This window comes from Symphalangus syndactylus, chromosome 21 (genome assembly GCF_028878055.3).
Source record: "Symphalangus syndactylus isolate Jambi chromosome 21, NHGRI_mSymSyn1-v2.1_pri, whole genome shotgun sequence".
NCBI lineage: Eukaryota > Metazoa > Chordata > Mammalia > Primates > Hylobatidae > Symphalangus > Symphalangus syndactylus.
Window position 1 is genome coordinate 81478005 of NC_072443.2, and position 16887 is coordinate 81494891.

At 40.4% G+C, this 16887-nt stretch overlaps 1 pseudogene; it reads right to left on the reverse strand.

Annotated features, from left to right (window-relative positions):
- Positions 1-13524: 13524 nt before the first annotated feature.
- On the reverse strand, positions 13525-14032 carry LOC129471454 (small ribosomal subunit protein eS10-like; annotated as a pseudogene).
- Positions 14033-16887: the final 2855 nt, after the last annotated feature.

A 16887-nucleotide genomic window follows, 5' to 3' on the forward strand; every position in this document is an offset into this window, starting at 1 on the left:
GTCTTCCTCGTCGTCGCCGCCGCCTTCCTCCTCCGGCTCCACCCCCCACCTATTACATTTTTATGGTACTGGGGAATAAAACTAAGAAGTGCCGCTGTTAGCAGCAGGGAAGCTGTATGGGTCTGCAGCAACTCATTTCTTGCCTCCACGAAGGAAAGCATTCACCCGAGGAGCATAAGGCAAAGTGAGAGACTGAGGCAAGTTTTTGAGCAGGAGTGAAAGTTGAATAAAAAGCTTTACCGAGCCGGGCGCGGTGGCTCACGCTTGTAATCCCAGCACTTTGGGAGGCCGAGGCGGGCGCATCACGAGGTCAGGAGATCGAGACCACGGTGAAACCCCGTCTCTACTGAGAAATACAAAAAATTAGCCGGGCGTGGTGACGGGCGCCTGTAGTCGCAGCTACTCGGAGAGGCTGAGGCAGGAGAATGGCATGAACCCGGGAGGCGGAGCTTGCAGTGAGCCGAGATCGCGCCACTGCACTCCAGCCTGGGCGACAGAGCGAGACTCTGTCTCAAAAAAAAAAAAAAAAAGCTTTACCTCAGGAACAAAAGGAAGTAAAGTACACTTGGAAGAGGGCCAAGCCGGCAACTTGAGAGATCCAAGTACGGTGTTCGGCCTTTGACTTGGGTTTTATAGGTTGGCATAGTTCTGGGATTTGCATCTCTTCTTCCCTTAGGGTGGGCTGTCTGCATGTGCGGTGGCCTGCCAGCACTCAGGAAGCGCTACACGTGCAGTGTGTTTACTGAAGTTGTGCGCATGCTCACTGGAGGCGTGCGCATGCTCACTGGAGGCGTTTTTTTCCCTTACTGGTCCAGTGTTCCTAGAGGAAAGTCACATATCAGTTACATTCTTCCATTTTGCCTCTTAGTGCACATGGTTGGGCCCACTAGCCCAACTCCTGAGATTTTATGGGGAAGCTGCTCATCACCAGTTTCAGGTGTTTTCTATCTGTTGGGCAACTGCCTTTTCCTGGTGCCGGCTGTGACCAGTTATTATTTTAGAGAGACAGTTTAGCAACCACCTTAGCATCACCTGATGGTCGTCTGACAATCATGGACTAGAGGGGAGCCTCTCCTGCCCCGTTTATGTCTGCCTAGCTACTTACCCTAACACTACCATGTTAATGGATAGGAAGATTCTACATCATAAAATCATCAATTGTCTCTAAAATGACTGATAAGTACAATTCCAATCTAAGCTCTTGTAGGGTATTTTTTTAAGTATTTTAAAAGCTGATTCTAAAATTTATATAAAAGAGGACAAAGATAAGCCATGACACTTTCGAAGAAACCAGAGTTGGGAGAGAGATGCCGTCTAGATATCAAGATGTAGTATTAATCTATAGTCATTATGACAGTGTGGTTTGTCTAAGTTATAGACAAAAAACATAACAGAATAGCAAAACTAGGAACACTTGGGAATTGTTGTGGGTTGAATTGTGTCCCCTAGAAAGATATGTTCAAATCCAAACCCCTGACACCCATGACTGTAACTTTATTTTAGAAATAGGGTCTTTACGGATGTAATCAAGCTAAAATGAGTTCATACTAGATTAGGATGGGCACTAGACTAGTTACTGGTGTCCTTATAAGAAGAGACACAGAGGCACAGAGAGAGAGAGAGACACATGCAAGGGAGAAGGCAGAGATGGAATTATGCTGATACAAACCAAGGAATGTCAAGGCTTGCCAGCAACCACCAGAAAGAAGAAAGCAAGGAAATATTCTTTATCAGATCCCTCAGAGGAAATATGGCTCTGCTGACACAGTGATTTCAGACTTCTAGACTCCGGAACTTCGAGAGAATAAAGTCCTATTGTTTTAAGGCACCCAGTTTATGATCCCTTGCTATGGCAGCCCTAGGGAATGAATACAGGGCTATATACAAACGAAATCCTAAAGTCACAAGCCATAAAGAGAAATGTCAACAAATGTTCTTAATGACTTTAAAATGAAAAACAATTTTTTAAATATTTTGGAAAAAACTAGAAAGGCGTATCTTTATTTCCTCTTATAGGAATTCTTTATGTATTTTGAATACTAATCCATTATCAGATCTATGCATCTATTTTATTGTTCCCATCCCCCTTTTGGTCAATGATTCATCATCTACTCAATTATTTAAGTCCCAAACCTAGGAGATTTTGGTAATTCTTCTGTTTGTCTTGCAGTGATATTCAATCCTTCAGCAAGTCCTTTTGGTTCTCCCACCGTATATATCCAAATCTGATTATGTCTCACCATTTTTGCTGCTACCTCTCCAGTCAAAGCTACTATTCATCTCTAGGCCACTGTTCTAACTCAGCTCCCTGCCACCACTCTCCAACCCCCATTCATCCTGAACAGATAATTATCCAGCAAGCTACTTGCTGTGGACTGAATGTTTTCACTCCTCTCCCCATTCACATGTTACAGCCCTGATTCTCAGCGTGATGGTATTTGAACGTGGGACCCTCATGATGAGATTAGTGCTCTTGTAAGAGACCAGAATTTGGTGGTTTCTCTCTCTGTCTCTCCCCTCCCCCCCACCCCAGTAAGAGAGTAAGAAACAGCAAGAAAGCAGCTATCTGCAAGCCAGAAAATGAGTCTTCACCAGAACCAACCATGGTGGCACCTTGATCTCAGACTTCCGGCCTCTAGAATTGTGCAAAAATTAATTCCTGTTTAGTCACCTAGTCTGTAGTATTGTGTTACAGCAACCTAAGCTGACTCAAGATACTACATAAATAATCTAAAAAAATTAAAAATAACTATAGAGGTTATCGCACCCATGCTTAAAATCCTGCAGTGACTTCTAGAGGACTTACAATAACATCTAAGCTTCTTAACACATCCTATAAGACACTATGTGGCCTTTGGCTCCCTGGCTACTCCTCCTACTGCCCCCTAAGGTTACACAGAACTATCCCAAATGGTCTTCCACATCATAGCTCTGTAATAGATGTATCTAGAAACGAATGTCACCTATCCATTTGTGCATCTCCATGCTAAACATCCAAGTTTTGTCAAAAGTATCTCATAGGACAAGGTTATATGCCCCTTAATCTTGTAATTGTTTAAAAATTTTATTTATTTCTTTATTATCCAAGTAACACATGAATTCTTACTATTTTAAAAATTCAAGCAATGTGTTAAGTATATAGAATACAACTTGAATGTCTCTGTTTATATTCCTTAGTCTAACTTCTCTCCCAGGCAGTATCAACTACAAATAATTTGGCGTGTTCTTTCAGATGTTTATCCCTTTATTTATATACTTATATAAACACATGTTACAGTAGGTAGCTAGTAAAACATGAGCAGGGCAGGAGAGTGCCCCCTCCCCCCCAACTAGGAATGTCAGGCAACCATCAGGTGATGGTCAGACAGCTGTTAAACTGTCTCTTTAAAATAATAATTAGTTGCAGTTAGCACCAGGGAAAGGCTGTCTCCCAGTAGATAGAAATGCCTGAAGCTGATGATCAGTGGTTTCCCAGTAAGACCTCAGGAGTCGGGTGAATGGGCTTGAGCATAAGCACTAAGAGGCAAAATTGTGTATGTGTGTGGTGTGTGGCCTTCCTCTAGGAACGCTGGAGTGGTAAGGGAAAAACACCTCAAATGAGTATGCATACAACTTCAGTAAACACACTGCACATGTGGCCCCTCCCAAGTGCTGGTAGGCCACTGCGCATGTATACAGCCCACCCCAAGGGAAGAATCAGGGGAGATGGGTTGCAACCACCCAGAAGCATGTCAACATGAAGCCTCAAGTCAAAGGTCAAACAGCACACTTGATCTCTCAAGTCACCTGCTTGGCCCTCTTGCAAGTGTACTTTGCTTCATTTCATTCCCGCTCTAAAACTTTTTAATAAATTTTCACTCCTATTCCAAAACTTGCCTCAGTCTCTCGCTCTGCCTTATGCCCCTCAGTCGAATTCTTTCTTCTGAGGAGTGAAGAATTGAGGTTGCTGCAGACCTATATGGATTCACCACTGCTAACACACATACATAGTTTTTTAAAAAGCAAGTAGAATTACATTATTCCGATTATCATACAACTTAATTTTCCCCTTCTCTGATATCTTCAGGACTTTCCATGTAGTACATATGGATGTATTTTATTTTTTAATATTTCATAGGATTAATATACCAACATGCCTACTATATACCAAAATGTAGTTAATGTTTCACCTATTAAAGGAATTTAATTTTCTTCTCTTTTTGCAACAGCACATAATGCTGCAATGAACATCTGTGCACACACAACTTTGTGCAAATGTAGGAGCACCTCCTATGGAGGTATCATGACATATACATCAATACTTAATTCAAGTCCGATAAGAGAAGTTATATTGGTGAAACCCTATAATATGGTCGAGAAAATTCACGATGTAAAATCACAAGATCTCTGAAGATTCTCTAAACCCTTGGAGCAAGTGTTTGTCAAATAATCATGTTTTCATGATAATTTTGTCCTCTTGTTTTAATCTTTTATTAAAATCACTTACTGTTTGAAAAGAAAAATCTGTATCAAGAAGCAGAAGCAGAAACTCTCAGGAGGTCAGTAAAGTGATAAGCAGAATGAGCTTTGGAGTAAAAACAAACTTGCTTTGTGTCCTGGGGCCAGTGACTTAAACTCTGTCTCTGTTTTCTTGTCAGTAAACTGGGAAAAATAGTAACTACTTGTAGATTTGAGTGTAGGTAGCAGCAGGGAGAAGGATAACATTATGAATGCAGAGTACTAGTCTAGTGCCTAGGCTATAGTGAGGACTTATAAATAATAACTGAGAATCTATTCATAGTATTTTATTTATTATTAATGATGTAATTATTATCATGAAGTGACCCCATTTGACACCAATCATTCTACACACATAGTTTTATTTAATCCACCCAACAGCTATCCAAGTGCTTGTCATACAACAGTCTAAGCAGCCTTCGTGCTGTGTGTACTAGGAAACATGTGGTATGTATACAGGAAAGAGAGGGCACATTCAAATTTGAGGAGAAATTAAGAAAGATATCATTAACAAAGGTAAAGTAAGCCCAGAGTAACAAGGGGAAGGAAATGGTCATCAGAACCTGGAAAGAAGTAGAGAGTGAACTAAGAGGAGCTATGGCCTTCCTTAGAGGTGGTCAGAAGGGAGGCAGTTAGAGAAATAAACACTCTGACCTCATGCTCCTCTCACCTTCAGGTCTGCTGGTGCTTCCACTGGACAAGCAGAATTCAGAGGGTGAGGGAGCCCATTGAGACAGTCTGTATAAGTCAGTCTTGCAGGTTGAAAAGGGTGAAGAGAGGGTCTGAGAGGGAGTGGTTCTATTTTGCACACATAAGTGATTATATCATCTTTGCCGCAATTCTAGGGGATGTTTAGAACTCTTCTCCCATTTTCAGAGGAGGAAATTGAAGCTTAGAATGATTATGCCAGTTGTCATGGGCTTTGAGTCTAGACAGTCCCAGTCATAAGCGATGGAGTTCACTTCAAACGTAAATATGACCCCTCTCCTAAAGGTAGAGACTGTCTTTTTTTGTTTGTTTGTTTTTTGTTTTTTTGTTTTTTTGTTTTTTTTTTTGTGGAGATGGAGTCTCGCTCTGTTGCCCAGGCTGGAGTGGTGCAGTGGTGCCAAATAGGCTCACTGCAACCTTCACCGCCCAGGTTCAAGCAATTCTCCTGCCTCAGCCTCCCAAGTAGCTGGGATTACAGGAGGGTGCCACCAAGCCCAGCTAATTTTTGTATTTCTTAGTAGAGATGGGGTTTCACGATGTTGACCAGGCTGGACACGAACTCCCGACCTCAAGTGATCTGCCCGCCTCAGCCTCCCAAAGTGCTGGGATTACAGGCGTGAGCCACCACCCCCAGGTGAGACTAAGTCTTAATCAGGTAAACAGCTGGACCAATCCCAAAAGAAAGGACTAGCATTTCCCAGTTCTGCCATATGAGCACCCATGACATAGGAATCCACGAAAAGCAAACACTTAAGATTTTTCCTCACAGTAACAAAGTATAGAAATGATGACCCCAATAGTACTAATTGAACTACTCAAATGGTTATCACCTGATGTGGGGGAGCAGACATCTTTAGAAATCGTGGAAAATCATCATAGTGGCACAGAAAATAGCAAGGAGTAGACTAGTGTTTGCCAACCTGCATTTTATAACTACCTGGGGGTGCCTAGAGATATTCTGAGGGTTTATGTTGTTATAGATGTTGAGGTTTTGCTTTCATATTTTATTTTATTTTATTTTATTTATTTTATTTTTTTGAGATGGAATCCTACTCTTGTTGCCCAGGCTGGAGTGCAATGGCGCGATCTCGGCTCACTGCAGGCTCCGCCTCCTGGGTTCAAATGATTCTCCTGCCTCAGTTTCCCAAGTAGCTGGGATTACAGGCATGAACCACCATGCCCGGTTACTTTTTTGTATTTTTAGTAGAGACGGGGGTTTCACTATGTTGGCCAGGCTGGTCTCGAAATCCTGACCTCATGATCCACCCGCCTTGACCTCCCAAAGTGCTGGGATTACAGGCATGAGCCATCACGCCCGGCCTCATTTTGATTTTTTTGAAAGACAAAATAATTAGGTAAAGCTTTTTCTGTTTAAAAAAAAAAAAAAACAGTTTGAACACTTGCAGCTCTTATCATTGGTAATTTTAAGGTATGTAGTTGTTTTTCACCGAGCTAAATGGTGTTGACCAACAGTTACACAGTTTTGATTGGCTTAACTTATTTTTTATTCACATATTGCATATGTTATACTCTAACAAAACAGAATAAAGATAGGAAGCATGAGAAAAGCAGGAAATTAATGGCCATGAAAAGGACAAGCTTCTTAGAGCCTAAAAGATTGGTATCTTCTAGATTCATACATTGATCTACTTGATCAAATTCATATCTTCTAGATTCATGCATTGATCTATCTGATCACAATTTTTAAAGAACGCATTGGGGTGTCTCTACTGCATCCACTCCCACTGCTCAATAAAGGAAATTCTGTGGTGATTTAGTTAACTTGGCTTTTGATTTATTAGAGAAGCCGTCTTAGAAAATCTATTTTGATGCTGGAACACCTGTTAAATTCCAATCTCTGTTTTAATAACCATACAATCCCCAAACAAAATAATATCTGATATCCTTTTACAACGTAGTTTGCTACAGAATTAATTCAAAGTCAACTAACTAGTGTTTCTGCCCTTTTCTAAAGCAGAAAAAATGGTATTTCTTTTTTTACTTATAACGTGATTACTACTGATCACTTTGAAATTGTTTTATTATATATGATAGATCTAAATCTTTTTAAAAAATAAAATCACTTTTTATGATATGCCATGAGGAAATAATGAAGTTATTTACTAACCTGACAAAGGATTTATGATACATTGCTGTATGTAGTAGAAGTTTATTGTTTTTGTCCATTATTCATTGTTTTCTCTCTTTCTGGCTGCACTGGCTGGAGTTTCCTCTGTTTACTACCCTTTCCCGATTATAGTCCCATATGGCTTAAGTGAAGCTGGACTGACTTTGCCTTATTGATGGGGCAGCCTGACCTAGACCAAGAAAATCTGGACATGGAATGCCCTGACCCCAGTGGTTGGTTCAGAACTAGACCATGACCTACACTGGGCTAATGACTTTTACTGCAACAGGTAAAATAAAGAAGCTCATTTTTGGCTGGAGCCACCAATATGGAAAGACACAAGACTGGAATTACCTTAGCACTGCATAAGAAGAGCTGCCTGAGAAGAAAGCAACACAGAGAAAACTAGAGCCAGGTGATGGATACATATAGATTACTGATGACATGTTTGAGCACCTGGATCTAGCTGTTACTGAACTGTGTTGGATTTCACTGCTGGAATTCTCAGTTATGTCAAGCAATAACTTGATAGATGACTTTGAGTAAATTATTTTCTCTGAATTTCAATACTCTTATCAGCCAAAGTAACGAATAGAGAGAAGCTCTCTAAAAGAAAAAGATGTTTACTTAGAATAGAGCATTGCAATGGGAATACTTGTTCCATAGTAAAGGATTTGCATATTCAGAGGAAGACAGAGGATTTTAAAGGGAAAAAAAAATGAAGAGGATTACATAATTGTTTTGAAATAATTATACTTCACTACAAACATCACTGAGGGTGATGCCAGTCTGAGGTTGGACAGGGAGTTGGTGAGCAAATGTCCTCACAGAAGTATTCTTTTGTATTACGTTGCAATGGCCTTTGTGCAATGTTGTTGGTTTTGTAGAGCCTTTTTATTATCAGGCATACAAGCGTGAGAACCCTCTTTTCATGGCTTTCCCTGGCTGTATATGTCAAGAGTATTTTTTAACCTTAATGACTCCATTTTGATTCTGACAACTGCTACATCCTCATCTATAAAATGAAGGCATGAGATAAGATGACTGCCTAAGACCTGTTTCAAATCTCACATTTTTTGATATTGTAATCGACTATTCATTAGTGTTTATGTTCATCAGTGCCTGTTGCTTTTCCTCCTGGCACACAGACTATATATATTTCCCCGCCTCCTTTGCATCCGGATGTAGACATATGACTGACTTCCCTCTGGTGAAATGTTAGAAGTGGATTTGTGTCATTTTCAGACCAAAGTAGTTAAGTCGTGAGTGTGCCTTCCCTGTGGCTCCATTCTGCCCAGCTGAATGGAGAGGACATTGAGCATTTAGAGGAAGAAGGAACCACAAAATGGAAAGTAGAAGGCTGCCTGGCCAGGAGTACTCTTACTGGGCTGTGATGGGATGAGAAGTAACCTTGATTTTGTTACACCACTGCAATGTTAGGGTTACCCGTTAATGCCTCTAACTGAACCTGAGAGGCTATATAAGTTGGTGGGTAGAGAGAGATGACAGAGCAAAGTAAACTTGGATTCCAATTTAGGGAGCTCTCTGCCACCTACATGGATATGTGTTTCTCAACCTGCAGGTGAAAGTCGTATTCCCTTGACTTATTCCCTCTTCCTGGAATCCCCATTGCTCCATAATAATTTCCATCAGAGTTTTAAAAAGTCCTGGTTTTCACAGTTTTCTTTCTCCCCATATGACTTCATTTCTTTTTCCACTTCATCCTAAAGCAGAAGGAACTTGGAAATCGAGTCATATTTTTAAAATCTGCCTTTTGGAACTTGTCCAAAATCTTTGATTAGCCTGAACCCATACTATCACCTCTCAAGCTCTCTTTTGTTATAAGTCATATCTTGCACTTTTAGAAGTGAATATTTTCCCTCCGTGCCCACAAATTTTGGTGCTAGACAAGAATAAAATACGGTAATTTCCTGACATTGAGTTTGTTAAATTATGCACTGATGAGGCTTCATATTTCTTCTTCTAATTAGAGGGTAAGATTTGAGTAATAGCAACTAAATTGCTGCAACATGTCTAAACGTATTATTTTATTTTGAATGACACCCTAGTAATAAAAAGAACTAGTTTCACAACAAATCTTTTATCTTTAAAGGTCAGAATATTATGTATTTTTGAAAGCTTTCCTACCTCTGAAACATATTCTGGGAAATATAATACCCTGCCTTACAGGGAAAATAATTAGCAAGGGATATGGATGCTGTCTATCAAAGGATTATTAAAATATGAAGGATTACATAAAAGAGCTTTTTCTTTGCATTTACTAAATTGTACAAGTAGATTTCATCAAATACACGGCAAACTGAAGTAGACAACTGCCAGGCTAATTCATCAAGTAAGGGCAAGAATACTTAGGATCATGATATAGGTTGCCAGTGACATCTTTGATTAAGTTAACATGCACATTTGCCCTTGAGTTCCATAAAAAGGAGGATGCTATGTATAAAACAACCTTTGTAAATTTTTTGTTTAGGGTCAGAGACTCAGGAGGATGATTAGATGATCTCTCAATACCCCTTCAATTATGACTAAATTAAGATTCACTGTTTGTTATCTATAAAGAGAGCAAAGATGTTCAGTGCTATTTATTTTGTCAACCGAAGTTGGGTCCCTTTAAAAATTCTGTCTATGGGGTGGGGCGCAGTGGCTCATGCCTGTAACCCTGGCACTTTGGGAAGCTGAGGTGGGAGGATTGTTTGAGCCCAGGAGTTCAAGATCGGCCTGGGTAACATAGGGATACTCCATTTTTATTAAAAAAAAAAAAAAAAAAAATTTTCCAATTCCCTATAGTGGAATCCAAGTTTGCTTTGCTCTATCATCTCTCTCTACTCACCATCAACTTGATATAGCCTCTTAGGCTTAGTTAGAGGCATTAACGGGTAACCCTAACATTGCAGTGGTATAACAAAATCAAGGTTATTTCTCACTCCCATCACAGTACAATAAGAGTACTCCTGGCCAGGCAGCCTTCTACTTTCCATTTTGTGGCTCTTCTTTCCTCTAGATCCTCAGATTCCTCTCCATTTAGCTGGGCAGAATAGAGCCACAGGGAAGGCACACCCATGACTTAACTACTTTGGCCTGGAAATGACACAAATCCACTTCTCACATTTTACCAGACAAAAGTCAGTCATATGTCTACATTGAGATGCAAAGGAGGCAGGGAAATATATATACTCTGTGTGCCAGGACGAAAAGGAACAGGCACTGAATAACATGTTATATAGACTCTGCTGCACTGCCTCTCTCTCTCTCTTTCTCTCCTTCTACTATCCTTACAGAAGCAATATTGCAGAAATGTTAAGATGCAGAGTTAAGTATGCTCTAGCATCAGACTGCCAGAATTGAAATGCAGAATCTGCTCTTAGTAGCTATGTGATCTCAGGCGAGCGTGTGAGCTTTCTGTGTATGCTTCTCTGTAAAACAGGAATAATGCAAGTACCTTCTCATAGCATTTTTGTGAATAGTAAATAAATGAATGCCCATAAGGAACTTAGAATATGCCCGAAACTTAGTTACTTCTCAATATCTGTATCAGTCAGAATTCTGGGTTGCAACAGAAACAATTTTGTTGACTTAAGCAAAAAAGAATTTATGAAGGGGACAGGAGGTCTGCAGAAATAGGCTTAGAGGCCGGGCGCGGTAGTTCACGCCTGTAATCCCAGCTCTTTGGGAGGCCAAGGCAGGCGGATCACGAGGTCAGGAGATCGAGACCGTCCTGGCTAACATGGTGAAACCCCGTCTCTACTAAATATACAAAAAATTAGCCGGGCGTGGTGGCGGGTGGCTGTAGTCCCAGCTACTAGGGAGGCTGAGGCAGGAGAATGGTGTGAACCCGGGAGGCGGAGCTTGCAGTGACCCGAGATCGCACCACTGTAGTCCAGCCTGGGAGACAGAGCGAGACTCCGTCTCAAAAAAAAAAAAAAAAGAAAAAAGAAAAGAAAAGAAAGAAATAGGCTTAGAAAACAGAAATCAGGCAAAAAGTGAGCAACCTCTAGAGGGCCAAGCCTCAGGAACCAGGGCAATTCTCCCAGCAGACCAGATCCATTTATAAATTCACAGGTCACTTCCGCTGCTGCATTCCTCCAATTGCCACCATACCCTGGAACACTTATTCAAATTCTAACAAGAGACGGTCTCATTAACCAAGCGGAAGTCAATTGCCTGCCCCTGAACTAGAGAAAATGAATTTGGTTCCACTTGTTTCCCAGGTCCTACGAATGCACACAATGGCAAACTTCTAACAGGAGAAGAAGTTTTAATTGTCATGGTACCTTGTCATGATTGGATACTGCATAACCAAAATAATAATAATAATAATAATAACTATTCATTATATGATCCATCTCCCCATCCATCCACCTGTCCCCCCATCCATCTATTCATCCATTCATCCTTCCACTCACACAGACATACACACATATTTGCCAATAAACACACATCACCAGATTTCAGTCATGTTCCTTATATCCAAGCGCCCATAAAAAATGAGACTTTCAGAGACAGATTTTATGGACCTAATTTTCCCCGAGGCTTATGTCTCCCTGAGCAGTAGATAAAAAATATTGCAGCCTGAAAAGAATTAACTTGAAAGAATTAGAACCCCTGCCTAAATGCCTAACATAATACAAAGGAGTTGAATCCAGCCGCAGGGTGAATGGGATCTTACGTTTTTGTAAAGCAAGATGTTTGTTATGATAACAGGACAAAATGGCTTTGGTCAAATCTCAAATCTACTGCATCTAAAGCAAGATTGTCACTCTCAAATTCAGATTAAAAATTCATACAAAATGCAAAAGTGTGTACAAATTCTGTTTAAAATTCTCTTTATAGAACCAAATGAGTTGCCATTGTTACTAAGCTCGTGTTCTACCTGAGATGTATTTAACACTTTGAGCAGAGTTTAAGTCTTTCTTCTGGAACTAATAACCTCATTTAATTTGTAATTTCTGTATGAGAACTGACTCAAAATTTTTTCTTAAATCACATTATAATTCAGTAAAATTCCACATTAGCCCTTGGGATCCCCTATTATGACAGCCCCCACAAAAGATTTTGTGTTTTAAAGGAGTTCATAGTTTTGGCATTTTAATGTCATGTTTTTCAGGAATCAAAATTCAGTCACTAAAATGTGCTATAATGCAGTTCTAACAGACAGACTCTTGTGTCTACCTCCCACCCCTTACTGTTTAGGTGCAAGGCACCATACTAAAATATTTACATAAATCAGTTCATTCAGTCCTCACAACAACTATGACATAGGCTTTTTTTTTTTCTTTTCCATTTTATACATGGGAAAATTGAGACCTGCAACATAAGCTATTTACCTAACTTTACACATATAAATGATGATATGGGAAATCAAGCCCAGTAGTCCTGGTCTAGAATATATGCTCAACCACTGTACAGCCTTGCAGATCCATTTTTCTGTCTCTCTTTAACAGAGTTGGTTCATTGGCAGCCATGGATGGTATATTTGTCCTCATTATCTTCATTAATATTATCAAGGTTGGATGCCTCATCCAAGGACCAACTGGGGTAGTTCTACTGGAAATCTGGAATTGAGATTAACAGATTGCTGTTTAGTCTGTTATCTTCAAAACATAGATGAGGTATAATCTGAGAAGTGTTTGGGTAGACATAGTCTCCACATGATATGGGGCTGAGTAATAGGAAAATCTGAATGGCAGACAGCAAAAGAATTAACAAGACATGCCAAGAGGAGCTTTGTATATTTCTTACACCATTTTTTAATTTGTTTAATTAGCAGTTGGTAAAACAAGTATTTAATGGCAACCTCAGTGATAATAGCAATATTAGAGACATCCCATCCCAGATTTTCACAGGTACAACTATTTCAGTACACAAGAAAATCTGTAGAATCCCATAAATTAGACAACACTACCGGAGCGTGTACCTGTTATTTGCTTTGCTATTGTGCTTCTAATTGACATTTTTAAGCACTTTACTTCATTCATGTTAGGAGCCCCAGAAGTATCTTAATTGTAAGTTATTCTGAATAAAGTACTGGTACTTAATTCATTATTTTTAAGGGTGTCCTTTTAAAATAAGGTACATTTTTCTATATGATAGAACTTTGTAAGTGACTTCCAATTTTTTTTTAAGTTTTTTTGGCTGTAAATTTATTCAATGCAAAATAATCCTCTCTGATTTTACTGAGGTAGCTGACCACGTCCATGACCAAATCTGCCTCTAAACTGGAATTTGGTTGCTGACCCAGCCCCAGCCTCGGCTTTCTCATCGGCACCAGGGGGCACAGCATTCTGTAGGAATGCTGTGCCACAGAAAGCTGTTGGCTTCCCCTCTTGTGAGTCTTACAGGTCGCTCACCCTCCAGACCTTTAGGCCGAGGCCTGCCAGTCTCTGGATGGCTGCAGCGTAGAGTGGCAGTCACAGTCTCCAGGGGCAGATGAAGGTAATCACGGAGATACTGGATACCCTCATTGGTAAGGTACCAGTAGAAATGCCTCCAGGCAAAATGTTCCGTGTTGTAGCCTCGGGACTTGAGAGACTGCATGGCCTTCATGACATGAAGTTTGGGCACGTTCTTGTCTGCCAGCTCCAGGTGCTTAGGCATGTGGACATCCTTCTTGGCCACCACTACTCCTTCCTTAAAAAGGAGTTCATAAATGACAATGCGGTTCCTCTTAGGCATCAACATCTCAGTGGCTGTAGGGTCCAGGGCCAGGTTTTTTATAATTACGTTTAAGTATGGTAAACATTAAGTTAAGAAAATACTACCCATGCTCTTGTTGGGTTTTCAGTAGTTCAAATCCCTCATAAACCTGGTTGCATTTCTTCCTTTGAGTCCTAGAATTTGTCCCTGTACCTGTACAATGTATTTCCCACTGTGTTTAAGATCACTGGAATTGCTTGCTTTTCTTTCTTTCTTTCTTTCGTTCTTTTTTCTTTCTTTCTTTCTTTCCTTTCTTATTTTCTTTCTTTCTCTCCTTTCTTTCTTTCTTTCTCTTCTTTCTTTCTCTCTTTCTTTCTAATTTTTATATTTTTGAGACAGGGTCTCACTCTGTTGCCCAGGCTGGAGTGCATTGGTGTGACCACAGTTCACTGCAGACTTGACCTCCCAAGCTCAAGCACCTCCTCAGCTTCCTGAGTAGCTGAGACCATAGATGCATACCACTATGCCTGGTTAATTTTTATATGTTTTGTAGAGGTGAGGTCTCACCATGTTGCATACACTGATCTCAAACTCTTGGGCTCAAGCAATCCTCCTGCCTCGCCAGCCTGGAATTACTTTCTATTGCTTGCAACCCAAAATGTTCTAATTCTATAAGAAAGAGAGGACAGATTTTGTATATATTAAATGTTAACTACCTGGTAGGATATTTAATTTTGTTAATTTAATTCTCATGACATTCTTCCCTGGAAGTGTCAAGTTCAAAGTGTTTAAGTGATTTGGAGAAGTCCAGATTTCAGCTCTGGTCTCCTGAACTGCAGAGCCCAAGCTCTCTCTCCTACCTAAAAATCAAGAGATAGAAATTGTCAATTGTCAGAAACTCAGAAATATTGCTCAAAGGCTAAACTTTGACATCTGTAAATTATAAAGGTACAAAGAAAATATGACAGTTGCTTGCTTCTAAAATATATCTCTGCCTCCTCTAAAGCATTGAATAATAAGTACCTATTTTTTTTAAGACCCTGCATATCGGGATTCTAAGAACCTATACAGTTACTGTCATACCTTGCACAAAGTGAGTTCTTTGTGCAAGTTAGGACATTGTTCTTACAAGGCTCATTGTTTTTACAAGGCCCATCATTTGGAAAATAGAGGCAACAAAGAAGAAATGAACGAAGAATAAAGGAAAGAATAGTGCATGCAAAACTACATTTATATTTGGTGCTTGCTTTACTTTAGCTTTTTGTCCACAAGGAAGATACTCAAATTAAGACAGGAAAGTTTATTGTTATTCAGGGAAACAGGGATCACAGAACAGAAACCTAAGTATGAATGGGCATCAGAGAGTGAAGAGCAGAAGCCAAAATGACACAAGAGACCTTGGCAGTGGGCTTGGCAGTTATTCCCACAAATGCTCCACCCAAAAGGGGACCTGGGTACTCTTTTTTCCTTCTTTGTATATTTGTGCTTCTCCTCTCACCACCAAGCAGCTTCCCTGCCCACGAATCTATGTTTTTCTCTACCTCATAGCTTGTTGCTCATGGTTTCTGCCTCTCACAACTTCTGCATACAGTGCTCATAGCTTCTCCTACATACTTATGGACCCCATGACTCCAGCTCCTCTTAATAGTACCTTTCTACTTCACCTGGGACTCTTAGCAGCCTGGCTGACTACATACTTTCCAATTCAAAGCCCTGGAGCTACAGTCTGACTTCGTGAGCTCATCTTTACTTGGACAGAGGCTTCTTTATTTCTTTGTGGGTTTGTTGGCCAGTCCCTCTCAGTCAGAGCTGCCCAGGGGACCAGCTACCCCTGGGTCAGATGCTCATCCCTGATCCATACTCTTCTAGGTATTGTGTGTGTGTGTGTACTGGGGGCCTGTAGGGAGAGTGGTAGAGACAGAACATACATTACAGAACTCACCACAGCCATCAGGGGCAGAGGTGGGCTGGTTTACCTTAGAAAAAGCTGTGGTAGCCACCAGAATGGACATGTTTAGTTCAGGTTTTACCTTAAGTTTCTGTGTATTAATAAAAACAATAGCTATCATGTGCCATCCCCCTACTATGCGCTTAATCCTATTCTAAAGGCTTTACATACATGGTTCTGCACACTGCTACATAATACCTTTATCACATGGGCCCCCATTTTAAGACGCTTTATGAAGTAGGCAGCCATTATGGAGTATTATTTCAATTTTGGAGATGAAGAAACTGAGGCACAGACAATCTTCACTCTTAACCATGACATACATTAGAAGTTGGTAAGGGTTGGGGTTGTGGAGTTTGTTAAAGGAAGAAGGAAAGATATCATTCAGAAAGAGGAACTGGGGGAAAGTTATTGTTTGTCTTTGGAATTTCTGATCCCTGATAAACCAAATATTTTTCAAGATCTTAAACAAACAAACAAACAGCCAAGGATGGAGGGTGTTCCCCATTAAAACTAAGTGGCAGCACAATATTCAAGATGAAATTAAAGTGTCTGACCCTGGGGATACTCTAAAGAAGTCTTCTTTAGAGTCTTCTTTCCAAATGGAGGTTGGGAAAATAAACTCTCCACAAAGCAATGAAGGAGTACATTGACAAAAACAATACAGTCTCTCTCTTGCTATCTGGGTGCTTGATTGTCAAAGGGGAACAGCAAAGGCCAATCCAGATTTCATCTGATATTAAGATGTGAAAAATTCCCCTCCTCAGAGAAGATGTCCTGGATCATTTCAGGATCTCTCTTACCCAAGAACTCTTGAACTCCCATTGCATTTATTTTGTGGCTCACACCAGAATGCTGTCTGCAAAAGAAAAAAAGAAGGAAGGAAGGAAGGAAGGAAGGAAGGAAGGAAGGAAGGAAGGAAGGAAGGGAGGGAGGGAGGGAGAGGGAGGGA